This window comes from Pleurodeles waltl, chromosome 1_1 (genome assembly GCF_031143425.1).
Source record: "Pleurodeles waltl isolate 20211129_DDA chromosome 1_1, aPleWal1.hap1.20221129, whole genome shotgun sequence".
NCBI lineage: Eukaryota > Metazoa > Chordata > Amphibia > Caudata > Salamandridae > Pleurodeles > Pleurodeles waltl.
Window position 1 is genome coordinate 931,095,245 of NC_090436.1, and position 19,951 is coordinate 931,115,195.

Consider the following 19,951-nt stretch of genomic DNA (forward strand, 5'->3'; position numbering starts at 1 on the left):
ACAAAAGAAAAAGGGAGGAGGTCCAACTTTAACACTTTAGTCAGCTTCCTGTTGTACAAAAGTGTAGTTGGGTGGTTGCGTTTGTACTACCCCTCCTGCGTAAACATGGCAGTAATAGTAGCCTGAGTTTGCTGGTGCCACTGATTCAGGTGACTTAGAAAGTGGTGGTAGACTCAATGTGCGTCTCGGGGGGCAGCCACTGTAGGTTCTTGCCTTGGTGTTTCGACCTGATTCTGAGTCTTCCTATGCCATTGTGATGTTGCTGATGTGGACAATACTACTGCACTGCTGGGGCAGGGCTGGTTTCTGTGGCAAAAATGTCACCCTCTTCTTCACCTTCTACCATGATTGGATCAGATTCCCTGCTTTCAACACCTTCACTAACACCACTTGCGGGCTTTTCCTTTTGGTCTCTAAGGTGCGCCTCCCAGAGGATTGCATGTTTTTTTCTCAAATGGGTTGTTTGTCCTCGGGTTCCATTGTTTATACCAAGCTTACCCCGACTAACACTCAGCAAATGAAGCATATGGCAGTGTTTAGCTCCTTTTCACTAACAGTAAATAAGTCCCAAACTGGAGAGATCAACTTTCTAACACTGGTGCAACTACCAATGTCTGAAGAAGTGGTGGTAGGTGGATGTTGTTTTGAAGATGTTTGCCTCTCTGCGGTACTTTCTTCTACTCAGGTGGGTGTGGATGTAAGTCATACCCAGGGCCTTGGAAATATGGAAGCTGGTGGAGGTGGAGATATCGCTGCCACATCTCTTAGAGCATGTTGAGTAAATGGGTTAATGTTTGACTCCTCTGGGGCTGGGCTAGCATCCATGATGACTGGCTCATTGTGAGACTCATCATCCTCCTCTTCTTCATCCATAACTCTAAGGCTTTCATAAACCTTTCTTTTCACTCCTTGCCTCTCCTGCCGTGTCTCAGACTGAGGTGGCATCCAAGTGATGTCTTGATCATCAGAAAGGTGGCTTGAGGAAGAAGATGTTGGAGATCTGGAAGACAGTGGATCTTGCCAAAGAGGGGCTTCCTCTGCATGAAGCTAAACATCCTGATGTACTCCTACTTTGGGTGGAACTGCTATTGCTGGCTGCGGCTGTTTTTGTTCACTGGCCTGAGTTTCTAGCAATGATTGGATACTACTTTGAAAAAGAGATAACTCCAATTCAACATCATTGTTCTTCAGCGTTTCTGTGATCAGAGAGGCTGCCCGTGTGTCAGACATGGGCTTGAGACTACTTTGGAATGGGGCTGCTGATGTGGCAAATGAAAAGTATTGACAGCAAATGGATGAATGCTTTTATGGCCTGCCATGTGAATCTGGGGATCCACCGCAGACCACACAGAGGCCACGCTAAACCTACCAAATTGGGAAAAACAAAAGTAAAACATGAAAAGTCTGTGATTTGCTAAGTACAGCAGCATGAGTGAGAGCACAGCAGGAAGCGTAGCCATTACTGGTACTTTTACCCGCCAGAGTTAGAATGACCCCCAAAGTGTTTTTCCAGTGTTAATTACCATAGAGATTTTAGACACAACTGCAGCCCGAATCACTGAACAGAAATATACCAAATTTGGCAGAAAGGTAACTCTTGGTTCAGGATGCATGCTTTTTGTTATTTTGGTTTAAATCCATTCAGTAGTGTTTGAGATATTAAAGGGAAAATATATTTGAATTTCTAGGCAGAGCCTAAGCACAGATCTCAGGGTGAGATCGGACTGACTGTCAGCACTTCAACCAGAAAGTGATGGCAGCCATCATAGGACCAATATACATGATAGCAGCCAATTGAAATGCATTTCAGCAAATGACAGATTTTGACGGTCACAAAAAGGAGAACGTATAAAGGATGAAAGCAGATTTTAGTTTCAAAATAGACCATATGCTGCTAAGTTGATTTTACCCTTTGATAAAGCCTTCCTTCTGGGATTTCATAAATCATGTTGAGAGAAAACTGTTTTCGCATGATTTTCACATAGAGATTATGGAAGGTGCTCTAGAAAGTCAAATGAGAGCATATTTTCTTCAAATTCACACTATCTTTCTGAGTCAAATGAGAATGAAGTCTGACAATCTCAGTAAAACATATACCCCAACAGGAGCAACCTGTCAGTTGATTCCCTTTTGTTTTACTTCAGCCTCCCAGAGTATTATAAATAACAACTAGAGCACTAACAATCTTACTTATGACAAAAGTGTGGTACACCTGAAGCCTTCTTGATTTAATCAAACTGGTAAAACTTTAAATATTTAATTCAGAAAGAAACAAAATGAGGGGTTTCATTTTATCATAGAAATTACAGTTAGTGCTGTAGAAAGATAAATTAGGACTCACTTTAAGTGAGTTATCAGATATCTTCCTCTAGTTCATTAAAACAATCCAGCATGTAGATTGAAACGTGCAATTTCAACACCAGCAGCAGACTGTCAATTAACACCCTGATGATCTGTAGTTTACTACAGTGTTCTCATGAGCAACTAGAGTGGTAACATTCAGAATTTATGCCAAAAGTGGGGCAAATCTGACCACGATCTTTAAGGAATCTAAGTGGAAAACTGAATACTTTTTCTACTGAGGACACATATGTCTCCCAAGATGGCCACCAGAGAAAAAAGAACCCAAAAGTAGCACAAATATCATCCAAATGTAGTCCAAGTATAGCCCAATAGCAGAAGTTTGCAAAACCCTTATTGCCTGATTTAGATTTTGGCATTGTTACTGCCAAGCTGCGTCAACGGTGGACCTGAAAAGAGTTTCAGGTCAATGGTGTTCCGCCCGCCATATTTAGATGTTACAGCTCGGCAAGTGGATTGACTGGTGACGGTTTTCTGATGGAGGGAGATGACAGCAGATCCCAATGGACTTTGTACAATGGCAGGGTCTATGGAAGACAGGTAAGTGACACATACATTGTCCATTAGACATATGTGTGTGCCTAAACTACACACTACATATACACAGTAACCCATTGCCATTCCTACACAACATAACCTGTACATACCGAAAACAGACATTGACATGCATCCATGACACAACATACATACATCATTGATACTTCCCCACCTATGACACAACCACAATAACCAACACAAACACACACACAAGCACAACTACACATGTCACAACAATGTCCGACATACAACAACAACACTCACCTGATGGTGTCACACGGCAACACAACATACACAACAACATTGGTCTCAATTGCAAATGACACACATACAGACACAACTACACCACCCACTTCAACTCCCTCCACCTCAAACAGCCAATCCAAACACACACACACACATACAGACTAACATACACAAAATATAGTACAAGCCTACCCATACAGGTCCACTAGAAATGTGCACACATGGACACTGTTGTCCAGTGTGAGTGTACTGTCATTGTGGTGCCATCATTCATATTGCAATGAATGATGACACCACAATAACGGTTGAATATGTGTGCAATATGCGTGTTGTGCCAGTGAGTTTCCAGCGATGTGTGACACTATTGTGCATCCCACTTATGCATATCCCAGTAATTTAAAAAAATAACTGTGACATGTTTATGCCTGCAGTGATCCCAACCTCCTGTGCAGTGGCCACCCAATTTACCCTGGTAATGTGGCCCCCCTACCTTCAAGTCCCGTGGAGGGAGGGGTTTCTCTGTGCATCAGTGGCTGCAGTTGTGGGAGGTGTTATCCAGTCATGTCTAGTAGAAAACGGGGGTGGAATGGGGAAAAAGGTGAATTTTCACCCATTACCCACCCCAATCCGCCAACTCAGACTTGGAGGTCCAACTAAACTTTTTTCTTGGCAGAAAGGCACATCCAAATATGCACAACAGCAAGGGTGTCTAGGGTTCAGCCTCTCCCGCAGTCAACTCTGGTGGTGTTTCTTGTTGGAAATGCTGGTTGGGATGCAGGTTTTTGTCTAAAGGTACCTCCGACATCTAAATACTTTGTGCCGACCATCATATCGATAAAGGGGTTTTCACTCAAAAAGTCGGCAGCAGCACTGTTACCACCAAGATCTAAATCAGACCCTTTTTTTGCAGTTTAATATAGCACAGACTTGTCCCAAAGTCATTTAATTGCTTTACATGAGCATCAGTTACATCACACTTTCCTTCTGGGCTTTAGGAATGGGGAGAGTAAGTGATTTGCCCAGAATCACAGTCTGCCAAGCTGACGCTGAAACTCAAACCTAGTTAGTCAGTTGCAAAGTCTGCAGCTCTGGCATTAACACCACATCATCTCCCCTAAGTGCAAAATATAATCAAGTGATCAACTGGATAAAAAATAGTGAAGATAGCAAATAATTTAAAAGCGCTTTGTTCCTATTTGAGAACTGAGAAAATAAGTCCTTATTTGAGTTTCTTAGTGCACTAACCATAACTTCTATGGGGATAAGACCCTCTCTTTCTTATAATTTCTAAAGTAAATACTTTAGGTAGTACAGTTTTCATTACATCAAGATGACATCAAGCGTGCCATGCTTTTGTAATAAATATAAAATGCTAGGAATCTAGTTGTTCATTATAATACAGTGAGGAGGCAAATGTCAGGGACACAGACTTGGATAATTGTGGGCAGGGAGGAGGGTGCTGAGGTAACAAGTTGCCTGTGCTGAGCAGGCGGAAGGGCCAGTGACAGCACAATGAATATTGAGGGCTGGGGAAAGGGGGGAAAGGGAAACAAACCAACCATGCAGGGCAGGCAAGAGAGGCTGTGGCACTTTAACAGACGATTGAGGGCAGAAAGAAGTGCCAATGGCAGTACAACCATACATGCCAAAAGACCTAATTAAGGCAGGAGACTTCCAATGTTCTTAAGCCCAAAAGGGCTTCATGTTATCTGTATCCTAACTAAAAACTCAGATTGCAAAAACTGATAGTGTCATACTTTGGATGGTCTGCAATAAAATGTGCTAACACAAATACAAGAATGTGAACTTGATCTTTTTAAAGGAGGAATCGACAACCTGGTACCCTTCAGCAAGCTCTCGTGATCAGACCCTAGAACAGGAAATAGTCTTTTAGTATGGAAACATTAGAATGCAGCCAGCTGGCCTTTAGGTCCTTTTTTCAACAAAAGAAGTGATATTACTGAGCTATACCCCGTTTTTAGTTCTAGCTTCTTTCTGGCATTATACCACATTTTGCTCCATGTTAGCTGTGAACTTAGTCAATGATTGATGCTTTGTATTTCCTTGGCACTTTTTTCCTCAAAATTTTAAATATTCTTATTTTTGGTTCATGTTGCATGGTTTTACTTATTTTGCTGTCTTTTTGATCAAGTAAATAGTCCTCTTTGTTTCTAAATTCTTTAGGGAATGTAAGCACATTTTTTTTTTCCTATACAATTGTTCTCACTGCTTGAAGTTAACAGCATTGCTTTTGGAAACTTCCTGCGGCTTGTGTCACATCTGCCAGGAGCTATTAATAGGTTCTATTGGAAGGGTGTTTTAATGAATCACAGTGTGCGTATTAGGTTAGTAATACTAATCCTGTCACGTTCCACCCTCCTCTTACCGCCTTTGTCAGATAAGAGGGAGATGCAACTTTGGATCACACGTTATGGTCAGGCCAAGATAGGGGCCATCCCTTCCGGTAGTATGGTGCAGCTGATAAGGTGAGTGCCAAAGCAGGCCCTGCCCTCCTGAAGGAGCCATGGAGAAAAAAACACAGGGAGAACAGACCTCTAGGCAGGAACTCTAGGGAACAGGAGAAAGAGCAGCAGGAGACAAGGATTCCAAGAATCAGAATGACAGGAAGCTACAGAGAAAAAGTAGGAGCAAGTCCACTGGAGCAAAAAGCAGGAGCAAGGACCACCGCCAACAGGGAGTGTTGCAACACAAAGAAGAGAAGAACCCAAGCTCATTGAACACTGATGGACAGGAAGTGAAAAAATAAGAAAAAGGAAAATGCCATATTGGTTTGGGAAAAGTGCCATAGAGAAAGCAAGACAAAACACCATCTTAAAAGGGAATGATAAAAGGGGAAACAGTGCATGCTTGGAAAAGAATAGCACCCTGGGAAAGAAAAAGCACCACCCTAATATCCAAGGGAGGATCAGTCAATGATCAGGTAAGCATTATGTGAGCATTGTGGGGAACACCCGCAATGCAAAAGTAGGATGTGAAGTACCCGTGGTGAGATCTGCAACCCGACCCCAGGACGCGGGACCTCGCCGCCGGGGAAAGGAGAGACACTGCAGACAGACATGTGGCCTGCTGCAGGTCTGATGGATCGCGAAAATTGAACTTGGGCCCCACCGCATGCCGAGAATGAAACACCCCGGGCTGAAAACCCACCACGGCGTAACAGTAGCCCCCCCATAGCTCCAGGTTTGTCTGAAAACAGTTGAAAAAAAAAGCAGACAAAAAGGGGAGCATGAACAGAAGAAGCGTCATCCCAGGAACATTTACTAGGGGGATAACCCTTCCAATGTATTAGAAATTGGAGGTGGTTTCAAAGAACCAGGAGTCACATATTTTTTGCACCTCGTACTCAGGCACATTATCTACCAGAAGAGGAGGAGGGCAAGCATAATGTCTATGAAAAGGAGCAGAAGCATATGGTTTTAACTGTGATACGTGAAATAATTAATGTGTCTTCCTTGTCTGAGACAACTGTAGATAGAAGGATTTCGGATTTACCACATGTATGATCTTAAAAGGACCATATTATCAAGGCTTGAATTTATTTGCGGACAAACGAAGGGACAAAAATTTCAAAGAAAGCCAGACCTTATCTTGTACCTGATATAATGGAGAAGGATTTCATCTTCTGTCAGTGGCTTTCTTAATGTGTTGTTCTGCAGCCAGTAGATTAGAATGTATAATTGTCCGAATGTTACGAAATCAATGGGATAATGAGGTTACTGCTGGAATAGTGGATGACTCATGAATCACTATAGAAAAGGCTCTGGGATGACAACCATATGTGCAAAAAAAGGGCTTTCCTTTGATGCACTGTGTACAATATTGCTGTATGAAAACTCTGCTAGTGATAGAAAATTGAGCCAGTCACTTTGGATTGCATTACAAAAGCAACTGTTAGAGTCCCTGATTTAGGCGTTCCGTTTGTCCATTCGTTTGAGGATGGAAACCAGAGGACAAGGCTACTTCAGTATGCAAAGATTTACAAAAGTTTTTCCAAAAATGTGAAACATACTGGCGGCCTCGATCAGAAATGATAACTTGAAGGAGACCATAAAGACTAAAAACTTCTTGGAAAAAGATGTGGCTCAACTCCTGAGCAGTAGGGAGTTTCTTTCAGGCTGTAAAATGAGGCATTTTGGAAAAAGAATCTACAGTCACCATGATCACGCTGTTCCCTGCAGAAGAAGGTGATGAACATAAGAAAATGGTACATACAGTATGCCATGGGGCTGATGGAACAGGCAAAGGTTGTAGTAATCCAGCTGGTTTCGTATGTGGTACCTTGGCTTGTGTGCACACAAGGCAAGAAGAGACATAGGTCTTAGTGTCTTCTATGACTGTAAGCCACCAGAAAGACCAAAGGGTTTAATTTTTGAGTTGCCTTGATTCCACGATGACCAGTGATAGGCAAGTTATGACACATCTATAATGCTTCTATTTGCAATTTTTTAGACAGAAGGAATAATGCTCTGCCACGGAGATAATATCCCTTAGAAATCCTTTGCTGAGAGTTCATTGCATCCCATTGTTTTCTAGTAAGTAAAGCACATTCAGATAGCACTCTCTCTAGGAAGGATTGCGCCATTCCAATGATCTGATGACGCTGTGTAATGTGCTGTGTAAGAATGGACACACTTTCTGGATAATGATGGGATAAGGCATTCAATGCAATATTTTGTGATCCAGGCATATCAGTAATAAAAAAATCATGTTGGCTAAAGAAGAGCGCTAATCATACTTGTTGTTTGTTCCGACATTGAACATTCCGGAGATATTGTAGATTCCAATGATCAGTCCTGACCTTGAAAGGTTCTTTGGTCCCAATTAAGAACTGCCTTCATTCATTACAGGCCACTTTTAGGACAAACAATTCTCACTCTAATAATGAATAGTTACGTTTGGAATGTGTCAGAACGCGAGATAAAAAGGGAAAACTGGGTGTTCTAATCCACCTTCATCTTATCTTTGTAGAAGTACAGCCCCTATTGCTCTGTCAGGCGCATTAGTTCCTACTATGAACTGTTTTGTAGTATCAGGATGTTGTAAGATTCGATCCAGAGTAAAAGTTTATTTAAGATTCTGTAAGGTTGTCTCAGCATTTTCAGTACAGCAGAATCCACGCTTAAGACTTTCTTTCTTTTAGCATCTGTGTAAGAAAACATGTTTGCTGAGCGAACTTTTCTATGAACTGCCAATACAAATTAACTAAACTTAGAAAACACTGTGTCTCTTTTATAGAGGAAGGGGATGGACGGTCCAGAATGGCTTGAACATTTTCTGGATCCATAACAATGCCAGTCTTGTTAATAAGGTAGCCCTGATACTCCACTTCAGTTTTCTGGTTTTCAAAACAATTGATTTTTACTGGAGCCTTTCCAGGACTTGAATAATATGTGATATATGCTGTTCTGGATGAGTGGAATATACTAAGATGTCATCCAAATATTTGACGACTATTTGATTTAAAAGATCCAAAAATACATAGTCCATGAACCTTTGAAAGAGAGAAGGAGCATTGGTTAGGCCAAAGGGTATCACTCGGTATTCAAAGTTGCCTAAGGGGGTCAGAAATGCGGTCTTCCACTCATCCCCCTTCTTGATTTGGAGGAGGTGATGAGCTCCCCTGAAATCCAACTTAGTAAACATCTGTGCTCCTCTAACAGATTCCAGGATATCCTTTATAAGAGGTAAAGGATACCTGTCCTTCACAGTAATCTTGTTCAGACCGCAAAAGTCTATGCAAGGACGTATGGCTTGCTTCTTCTTTGATGTGAAAAAAAGAGGAGCCCCTACAGGTGAGGAAGAATGTGTTATCAGACCCCTCCATAGATTCTCTTCCAGATATTCTCTAAGTGTTTCTTTTTCGGATTCGGAAAGGGAATACATTCTCCCAAAGTGAACCACCACTCCGGGTTTCAACGGAATGGCTCAATCATATTCTTGGTATGGTGGCAAAACCAGGAAGATATCTAGGTATTCTGCATAATAATTTAGTATCCCCTTAATAGCGTTTATGGAACAACCTGCCTCTTTGTTTTCTAAAAGTAGACTCTGGGTGACCAATACGTATCTAAAGAGTTACAGTTACGTTCATAGAACTGTGAAGATAAAGGAATGATTCTGGTTTCCCAATTGATATAGGGAATATGTTGTGCCAGCAAGGGTATGCCTAGTATGATCATATGGTTAGGTGACACAGTCAGATCGAAAGTGATATATTCTTGATGTTTCCCAAACTTCAGACACAAAGAAGGGGTTGTTTCTGTCACTGATCCTGAGGAAAGAGGACTACCATCTACAGTATGGACTTGCTCAGGTGTTTCCTGGAGTGCACCAGGTATTTTCCTTTCCTTTGCCTATTCCTTATCAAGATCGATACCACTATCACCACAATCCATAAGGCAAAGACTCTTTCTTCTCTTCCGTCTGTTAATTGTATCCACATGGGCAGTAGGAAAAGAGATGATGTGTTCACTTTAGTGGAACATATAGAAGGTATTTCCGATCCCATCCCCTCCCTTCTTATATAGGATGGAAGTTGGTGTTTCCCATCGCTTTTGAGGGATGAGTAGGACAGGCAAAAATCAAATAGCCTGAATTAGCACAATAGAGACATAGTCCTTTCTTTCGTCTATATTCACGTTCAGTCTCTGATAATGGTTCATTTGCCATGTCTATTGCATAGGTTCACATCCAGAGGCAGTGGGTGCAGCAGCTTGGGTGTCCTCTTGGTTGGCCACTGTACGTGAGGTACCCATGTGGTTTTGAACATGACCTTTCCATTTGTCCAAACAGCACTCAAGAAGGTGGCTTTCAATGGACAATACCAAGTCCATTAGATCGTTCATGTTGTTTACTTGAGGAGAATGTACCATCTTTTATTTCTTCACACAACCCTCTACAAAAAAGGGTGACGAGGGTGCGTTCCACCCAAGTGGTCTCTGCCGTCAGTTGTCGAAACCGTGTTATGTATTGTACGACATCCTGATTACCCTGCTCGATGTCACACAAGGCTTCTCCTGTAGAAGACTCCAGCCCAGGGCGCTCCAACATTTGTTTAAAGGACCAATAAAGGTAGTATAATTTGGCAACCTAAAATCATCCGTGGTCACCAAAGGAGTCACCCAAGCTAAAGCTGGACCAGACAAGGCACTTATCAAGTAACCTACCTTGGTCTTCTCCTGATTGAATTGAGATGGGTAAAATGCAAAAAAGACTGTCAAGGAATCAAGGACTTTTTGAACAAATTGGAGCCCCAGAAAAACGTGGTGTAGTAGCAGAGACTGATGGAACGTCCGTAGTTCTAGAAGCCAAGGCTTGTCATAATGCAGCATTTTCGGTACATAGTTGTTGCAGCTCTTGGGCTTGTTGTTGTACAGTATGTACTAACAACTGAGCTGTCTTCACCATCTCGCCCAGTGGATCTTCCATTGTCTTTTGGCCAAAACGGGGTCTTTGGCGTTGCAATCTGTCACTTTCCGATCCCCTCTTACTGCCTTTGTCAGATGAAAGTGGGGTGTGACTTCGGATCTTGGACGTTCTGGTCTGGCCAAGATAGGGGCAACCCTTTCTGGTAGCCATGGTGCTGCTGACAAGGTTGGTGCCAAAGCAGGCTGTGCCCTCCAAAAGGAGCCCCAGAGGAAAAAACACAAGGGGAAAAAACTCTAGGCAGGAACTCCATGGAATAGGAGAAAGAGCAGCAGGAATTGAGGATTCCATGGACCGGAACGACAGGAAGCTGAAGAGAGAAAGCAGGGGAAATCCACAGGAACAAATCCACACGAGCAACAAGCAGGAACGAGGACCACCACCAAGAGGGAGTGTTGCAACACAAAGAAGAGAAGAACCCAAGCTCCTTATATACTGATGGAAAGAAAGTGAAAAAATAGGAACAAGGGAAAATGCCATATTAGATTGGGAAAAGTGCCATAGAGAAAGCAAGGCAAAATGCACTCCTAAAAAGGAAATGATAAAAGGGGAAACAGTGCATGCTGGGAAAAGAATAGCACCCTGGGAAAGAGAAAGCATGCTCCAAAGACCAGGGGAGGATCAGACCAAGAGCAGGTGATCATTATGTGAGCGTCATGGGGAACACGTGCAACGCAAAAGCAGGACGTGAAGTACCTGTGGCGAGGTCTGTGTGCCAACCTTAAGCTGCTCAACCTTGCCGCTGGGAAAAGTAGAGACGCTGCAGACAGACATGCAGCCTGCAGAAGGCCCAATAGCCGAGAAATGGACCACAGCCCTGCCGCAGTCCGAGAATGTAATGGCACAGGTTAAAAACCCGCCCCGTGACAAATCTACTTTCTGAAAGCTTTGGTAACTTTTATTTAAATTTGGTAACGTATTATCAGATGTTGATTATTTTCAAAGAAATATATTGTATCAAGCGATTGCCTTTCTTTTCGCACCAGCTTTAGGATTAACAGTGAGCACACACACTGCATTTCAGAAACCTATCCCCTTTATTTACAGAGAGGATAGATTCAGCAGGAAATTTGTCACAGTTTAATAGGATGATAGGTCTGAAGTAAAAAAGCCATTTCATTATGACGTGCTGGAGCAAATCCGGAGGCATAGCCAATGTGATATTTTGGAAGTAAGAGGCTCATTTAAACAGGATGATATAAGGTTGCACCCACATGCTGAACCCAGCTAATAAGGTATTGTTATTGTTAAACCTGACAGACTGTGGTATGGACTTTTTTGTCTTACTACATCCTGCTTGCTGAAATGTATTTTTGTCTTTTTGCACCCTGTGCACTTTATCACTGCTACCCAGTGCTAAGTGTTCACTCCTTAAAACACAGTAACATTGGCTTACACCCAGCTAACACATTTAATTTACTTATAAGTTTCTAGTAAAGTGGTACTACATGTGCCCTGGGCCTGTAAATTAAATGCTGCTACCAGAGAGCTTCCATGCTGCTTGAAGCCTGTCTTGTGCCCAAAGAGGGCTTCCCTGCTGTTGAGGCCTGCCTTGCTGCTTGAACCAGGTCTATCAGAGTGACTCCAAGGGCTAGTTATCTGACCTCCTGTTCTAAGCTACAGAAACAAAATATGCTCCATTAACCTTGAACCCTACCCCTGAAACCTGCCTGATGTGAGTCCTGATGCCCCAAGTGGTGCAAGCAGTCCTGGACCCTCGTAAGTGGTGCTAAAGGTGCTTTACCAGCCTAACCCTAAAACATTTCACCACAAAGTGATCTGAGAACTGAGGGAAGACTGTGACCTATCAGCTCGCCATCTGTCCAAGGTGCATGGACAATCAGCCTGACTTTGCCTTCCTTCTGCTACATTCTCCACAGCTGTAGATCCTGTTCAGTGGCTCCTCTTCGAAAGGGCATCCAGACTTGTGAATCCCTCGTTAGCTAAAGCCTGCAGCTTCGTCTTGCTGAAGATAGTTAACTTCTAAAAAAGTAACAAAGATTGAATGAAGAAATGATTACTGTAACTTCATCCAGCAGCTCCGTGACAATAAGTCTTCTTCCTCAGACACCGCCAGCTGCCTTGTTCCATGGAACGTTACCTTCTCAGACATTTTTCTTCAAAATCTCTTCTAAGTCCAATTATAAATGGAGACCGAGCCCTATCCATCTTGTGTATCGTATCTGTACTTCATCAAGGTCAGCCATAACTTTTGACTTTGCCCTGGTCTTGCACAATTAGATGCCCGTTGTTGTCCCTTTGATCTTTTAGGTGCTATTTTTCACTAAAAACATAATTACCGTAACAACTCTGGTTCTACTTTATGGATTTATTTTGGTTTGGTGTCAAATTATTCATTGATTTTTCTCAATTATTCATAATTTGTGTGGAATTTTTCTTTTGATGTGTTTTTATGTCACTAACTTTTGTGTTGCAGAAATACCTTGCTTCTAATTTAAGTCTGACTGTTTTGTGCCAAGCTAATAGAAGGTCAAGCACAAATTAATTTAGTGACGTTTGTGGTTCACCCTGAGAAGGATTATGGTTGTTGTTTGAGAAGGGTGTTCAACCTCCTCAATCAAAAACCCAATTTCATACACTAATTTAATTTCAGTAGAAACGACAAAGAAATCTGCACCACTAATGAGATGTTGTGTACCTAAGCACACATATGCTTTAGTGCTCATGCACACATGAAAAGAGATCAGTATTGAAGCAGGGTGATCTGAGCACCTTTGGTGAAGTGGTGAAGTGGCAGCCCAGAAGTGAAGAGACAACAATTTATGATGATTTTAGGAGTGGTGCTCTTTGTGGAATAGCAATCTGTGAAGTTTTTAATAGTTTGAGATACATATATTTCATATAACATTACAAGTAACAATGGTAATTCATTTTTTTCTGAAAGGATCATTTAGGCCCCAATTCACAAGGAGCCTCCGAACTAAAAGCAGAGGTTCCCCAGTCATGACAGGAACTCCATACTGCAGTTTCTCATTGCAGAGATCCTGTTATGACTGCGGAGATTCCATCATGACTGTAGAGTTTCTGCCATAAATGTGGAGACTCTTTGTGAATCAGGGTGTTTGTGTAGTGCAAAGCTGAAACTATAGTGGTAGTTCACTTTAGATTCACTTTGGTAAACAATAAAGGAACAACTAACTCACCTGCCAAGAATCTAGACACCTGCTGCTTGAATTGTGATTAAGAAAATATAAATTAATCTGAATTTAATCACCTATTTCTCTAATTTGAATGTATAGAATTGCCTTTTGGACTGTGATTCACAGCAGTGGAAGACACAATATTGAGCAACAGAAAATATGTAAAGATATTTTCAACATGTCTAAGAAAATATTATAATCTCTTATTCAAGGACTGATTACTATGAACTTAAGTGGGTTATTAATGTTGATGCCGATTGTGAAGCGATCGGGCAGCAGAAATGCCCACTAGACACCAGGGATGTTTTAAAAATATATATATTTATGCATAAGGGGAGTAGTCCCTTGGGCAAGGGCCGCTCCCCATGGGGGCAATTTTTAATTAGGCCTTTTCTGCCCCCCCGGGGGAAGATCGGTCTACTGCAATTTGGCCGATCTTCCCCCAGGGGAGGCATCAGGGAATATTTCATTTTTCTTTTCTTTTTTTGTTGACCGGTGGGGAGCGACCCCATACGTAAGGGTCGTTCCCCTGGGGGGGGGGTAGTTGTATTATGGTCATTTCTGCCCCCTTGGGGCAGATTGGCATGTTTTTATTAGGCCAATCAGCACCTAAGGGGGGCAGAAACCACTAGACACCAGCAATTTTTTTTTTTAGGTCAGTTTCACGCAAGGGTCTCTCCCCTGGGGGTACAAATTTACTTTAGTCCATTTCTGCCCCCCTTGGGGGCAGATCGGCCTATTTCGATTACAAATCCTAGTGGCCACCCACCCTCAGAAACCCGCCTAGCCCCTCCAGCCAAGCCCGCAACCTTGGAATCATCCTGGACTCCGACCTCAGCATATACCATCAAATCAACTCAGTCACCTCCACCTGCTTCCGCACCCTCCGCCTCCTACGCAAGTCCTTCAAGTGGATCCCCTTCGGACATAGAAAGAGCATCACACATGCTCTCATCACCAGGAGGCTGGACTACAGCAACGCACTCTACTCTGGAATCAACAAGAATCTCACCTACAAACTACAATTCTGCGTTCTGAATGTTTTGACATTCAGAACGCTGCCGCCAGACTGGTCCTCGACCTACCTCGACACTGCCACATCTCGCAACACCCACATACACTGCACTGGCTTCCCATAGGGAAAAGAATCACTTTCAAGATACTCACCCACGCACACAAAGCCCTCCACAACATCGGACCTGCCTACCTGAACCAATGACTCAACTTGCACGTACCCCACAGGGCCCTACGCTCAGCCCAGCTCTCTCTCGCAGAAGTACCCCGCATCAGGAAAACCAGAACAGGAGAACGCTACTTCTCCTACCTCACAGCCACCGCCTGGAACTCCCTTCCTCTCTACACCAGACAAACCACCTCCCTCCTCAGCTGCATGAAGGAACTGAAGACAAGGCTTTTTTAAGAACCACCTCACCGGTATACGCCACACTACCCCCCCAGAGCCTTGAGACCCTAATGGGTGAGTAGTTGCGCTTTACAAGCACTGATTGATTGATTGATTGATTGATTTCCATTGGCCGATCTGCCCCCACGGGGGCAGAAACCACTAGGCACCACAGATTTTCTTTTTTACAGATGGGGAGCGACCCCATAGGCAAGGGTCACTCCCCTGGGGGGCAATTTTATTTTGGGCCACTGTCCGGGATCCAGCATTGGTTTCATACCCATCTCTGTCACTAAGTGGAAGGCCCAAGAAATTGTAAAAATGGGGTATGTCCCAGTAAAATGAAAAAATTGTGTTTAAAAATGTGGTTTCATGATTCAAGTCTGTCTGTTCCTGACACCTGGGAAGGTGATGATTTTAGCACTGCAAACCCTTTGTTGATGCCATTTTCAGGGGAAAAAAACACAAGACTTCTTCTGCAGCCATTTTTCCCATTTAAAAAAAAAAATGAAATTTGTGCTGTATTTTGGCTAATTTCTTGGTCTCCTCCTGGGGCAACCACAAACTCTGGGTACCCCTGGAATCCCTATGATGTTGGAAAAAAAGGATGCAAATTTGGTGTGGGTAGCTTATGTGGACAAACGTTATGAGGATCTAAGCACGAACCTCCCCAAATAGCCAAAAAAAGGCCTGCTACCTGAGGGGGAAAAGGCCTTCAGAGGAGCCCGCCGGGCAGTGGCTTCTCTGAAGGAACAAAGATAATTGCAGGACTGGTGGAGATCGCAGTATATGATGTGCCATGGTCCAGCCAGCGAGGCCGAGATAAATAACTTTGTCACCTATTGAATAGGAAGCTGCTGGCCATAAGCAAAATCAGGCTCTTTGTCACTTTTGTTTTCAAAGAATTTTCCAGTAGGGCAAGGAAGGAAGCTTTAGCTGGGCAGGGATCCACAAAGCCCAATATCTTTACTAAAAGGTCCAGTTAAACCCATTTTCAATAGAGTAAAAAAGGTTGGAGTGGGATGAACCTGGTTTTCCTACCCACCTTAGATGACACCTCCCTGAGCATGCATCAGTACTTTATTCCATATTTGCAGAGGCCAAAACATTTTAGTTATACTTTTCTCCAACTGATGAGAAAGTCCCTTGTGGACCCTTATGGTCACACATGTAACCCTAAGGTCAACAGTACAAACCTCTAGGCTCTCTTTAACATGAAGTCCTGCAAGGTCAAGTCCTCTGAGGGTAGCTGGTCCCTCTTGAAGTCAGCAGTCTTGCCTTCTGAGTCCATGTAGAAGCCAAAAAGAGGTGAGCCTCCTGACCATAGGCAATCATTTTCACTTCATTGGTGCCAGGCAGAAGTCAGGAGTCTCAAGACATGTTTTTGGTCAGTAGAGCTTTCTTCTTCAAATGCAGTCTTTCCAGATTAAGGAATGGTCTGAGGAGGTGGTGTTAAAATGCCATTTGCTGTGCACTAGCTAGTAACTGGAAAATTTTAACCACCTGCACCAGGCTATTTTCTTGCTCCACTCTCTGCCTGTTTTGCAGCACTTCCTCTTCGTTTTGCTTTAAGAACTTCCAGAACCACTAAAATCGATGCTGGATGAACCCTACAACTCTCTTGAAGAACTACTGATAGACACGGACTCTGCTCCCCTCTTTCTATTCAGAACAGATTCTCTTTCCTGCTGGGGTGGAACCCAAGGTAAGAGTTCCTAGGAGGGAATTGGGCATTAAAGGGAGCATATCTTGTCATTTGAGATCAGCATATCAAAAGAAGAAATGTAAGGGCTTTGAGCTGGTATGAACAACTCTGAGATGGCCAATCCTTTGTAAATGGTCAGTTGTTGAGAACACCTCTGCCTTCCTAAGTCTAGAGGCCAGGCTATTGTTCTCTGGTAGAAAGGGAAGTATGTTAGCCACTGGAGGTATGATGGCAGAACTGGTTTCAGCTGAGTAGACTGCATTTTATAAAGTTAATTCTATTAGGATTTCACCATTAAACAAGCTTTTTAAAACTAAGTTGGAAATAATGTTGAATATTAAATCTAGCATTTTCCCATGTGAAGAGGTAAGCTAAATATTTCAGTCACACCCAGGCCTTTTGTGTAAAATTCAGCTGAACATACAAAATGGAAACAGCTTTAAGATATGCACAATGACACATCTTTTAAAAAGATAGAGTGCCTTTTTTATACATATCAAGTGTGCCCTATAAGCTTACAGCACACAATTTAGAGTTGGCTTAGTAACATAGAAAAATAAGCTTTATTAAATGACAAAGGCACTTTTTTCCTTGCCAAGTATATAAAACTGCAGCATAGCTAGACTACATTGGTGATCCTTGGGTGTTTGGTCAAAATATTGAGTTACAAATATTGAAAAATAGAAATATTGGAATAAAATGTGGTAAGCCAAAAATATTATGGTGTAGAATATCATTGTCAAGAATTTATTTTATTTGACAGCAAATATTGGCCCATATTTAACTGAAAATGACAGAGTGCGATGCTGTTCCAAAATTTGCACCACCGCTCTCCATCCGTTCCACACAGCAGGGATGCGCCAAATTTTATTGAATATGGTGCACAACTGTGTTGTCCATTGCGCCTGCACCTGCGCTAAATTTGTAGCCGAGCACTAATGCAGCCACCTTTGTGCCATGGTGCAAGGATGGCTGCATTGAGAGGGAGATTGTTTTTTTGCAGAAAGGGACACCTTCCTACACAAAAACAATCTTAAATAGTAATTTGCTCTTTCTATGTGTGCTACAGAATGCAGCACATGTGGAAGGGTTAAAAAACAAGGAGAAATGAAAGCATTTCTCCTCCTTGTGCTCTCCTAATGCCACCCCTGAAGTGACACTAGATTTTGGTGCTGCCTCAGGTTTGGGAAAACTCGTAAATCTGGGGCAGCATCAAAATGCAATTGGGATTGCTGTGGCATGCCCACAGCAACACTCATTGCACACCCCTTTCAGGCAAAGTGCTGCGTATGAAGGTGCTGTAGATACAAGGTGGCGTTAAGCCTCAAAAAATGGTTAACACCACCTTGTAGATACGGTGCAGGACATAGCATCACAGGAGAGTCACGAAAAGTGCTAGGAGCTCCTAAATATGTCTCATTGTTTTCAAGAATATTGTTGCCTTTAACAATGTTTCCAGTAATGTAGCTGTAAAAAAACTAAATTTGTTTAATCATTCTAACCAGTTTTAGTTAATGTATAAGTTTATGTGTTGGTATTGTTGGTTTAATTGTTATTGTTTTTTATTTAAATATAGTTTGTAAATTTTAGTGAATTAGGGCCTCCTTAAAGGTTTGGCGGTCAGACCACTATATTGACGATCCTAAAAAGACGCCCATTTTGGCAGTCTTACAGTCCGCTCTATTACAAGTCAAACAGGCAGGACTGCTGACCGCCAATCAAAAAAGGCAGACCGACAGCTGCACAGAGGCCTGGAAATAGGCAGTCCAACAGCACAAAGTCACTGTGGCTGACACCCATGGTGGTCAGCCAATGGCGGTCTGAACCACAGTGGTTTGTGGTCACTAAAGTAATACACAACGGCACACAGGATGGATTAGAAAACAACACAGCTGGCACACATTGCTACACTGGATACATCTACAAAGGACACTATAAAACACACTCCTTCACACACAACAATCATTTGTAAATCGAATGCAAAACACTGAAGCCAGAGCTACCTTTATACATAGAAAGATATTAGGCACCACATTTTTTTCACCATCTCCTTTCACACCCAGCACACACTTTTGTCCAATCACACCCTTTTGCACTTCCTCGCTTTAGTAACACACTATCACACATTTTTTGTTCACCATTTTACGTTCTAAAAATCCCCATTTTTCTGAGGATAAGCTGAAAGTCATGGTGGATGAAATCATGTGAGTAGAGTCTCAAGTGTTTGGAGCACAAGTCCAGCACATTCCTCTCAGTAGGAAAATGGAAATGTGGGACAGGATAGTCGACAGAGTGAATTCTGCAGGCACCACCCTGCACACAAAGGAGAATGTCAAGAAGAGGTGGAACAACATCAAGGGCAAGGTCCATTCCCTGGGCTCCAGGCACCAGCTGCAGCCCATGAAAACTAACAGTGGCCCTCCCAGTGCCCCATTAAATCTCTTTCCCTGGAAGTAGAAGGTCTTGGCCATCCTGCACTTTGAGGACTTGACAGGAACACCTGGGTGAGTAGAGTCTGGTAAGTCACAACAATAGAAATGTCAGCCAAATGAGATGTCATGCATGCTCACTGCTCACCTTTTGCCACTTTTCCTGTTACTCTGACTCACCAGTCGAGTGTTCACTTGTTCAAACCCCCCTTTTTGTTAACTCCCAATTGAAGTGTACTCACCTGGGGGGATAACACTTGTATAGTGTGTGTAGTGCGGGGAGTGACATGACTAAAACTTCCAGGAGGTACTGTTAATGTTACTCAAAACACCAACCCAGTATTTCCTTCTCTAAACAACCTTGTTTGTTAACTCCCAATTGAAATGTACTCACCTGGGGGGATAACATTTGTCAATTGTATGTAGGTCAGGAATTGACATGACTGTAAATCCCAATAGCCACTACTTCTCTAAAACCAACCACCAGTCTATTGTTAACATTCACCTGCCCAAATACATGTTAGTTAACTCTGAAATTAAGTTTACTCACCTGGAAGTATACCGTATGTCAGCTGTGTGTAGTATAGAGAGTCACATGATGACAAAGCCCAGTAGCCACTGTTACTGTAACTCCAAACACCAGCACAGTATTCACTTCCCCATA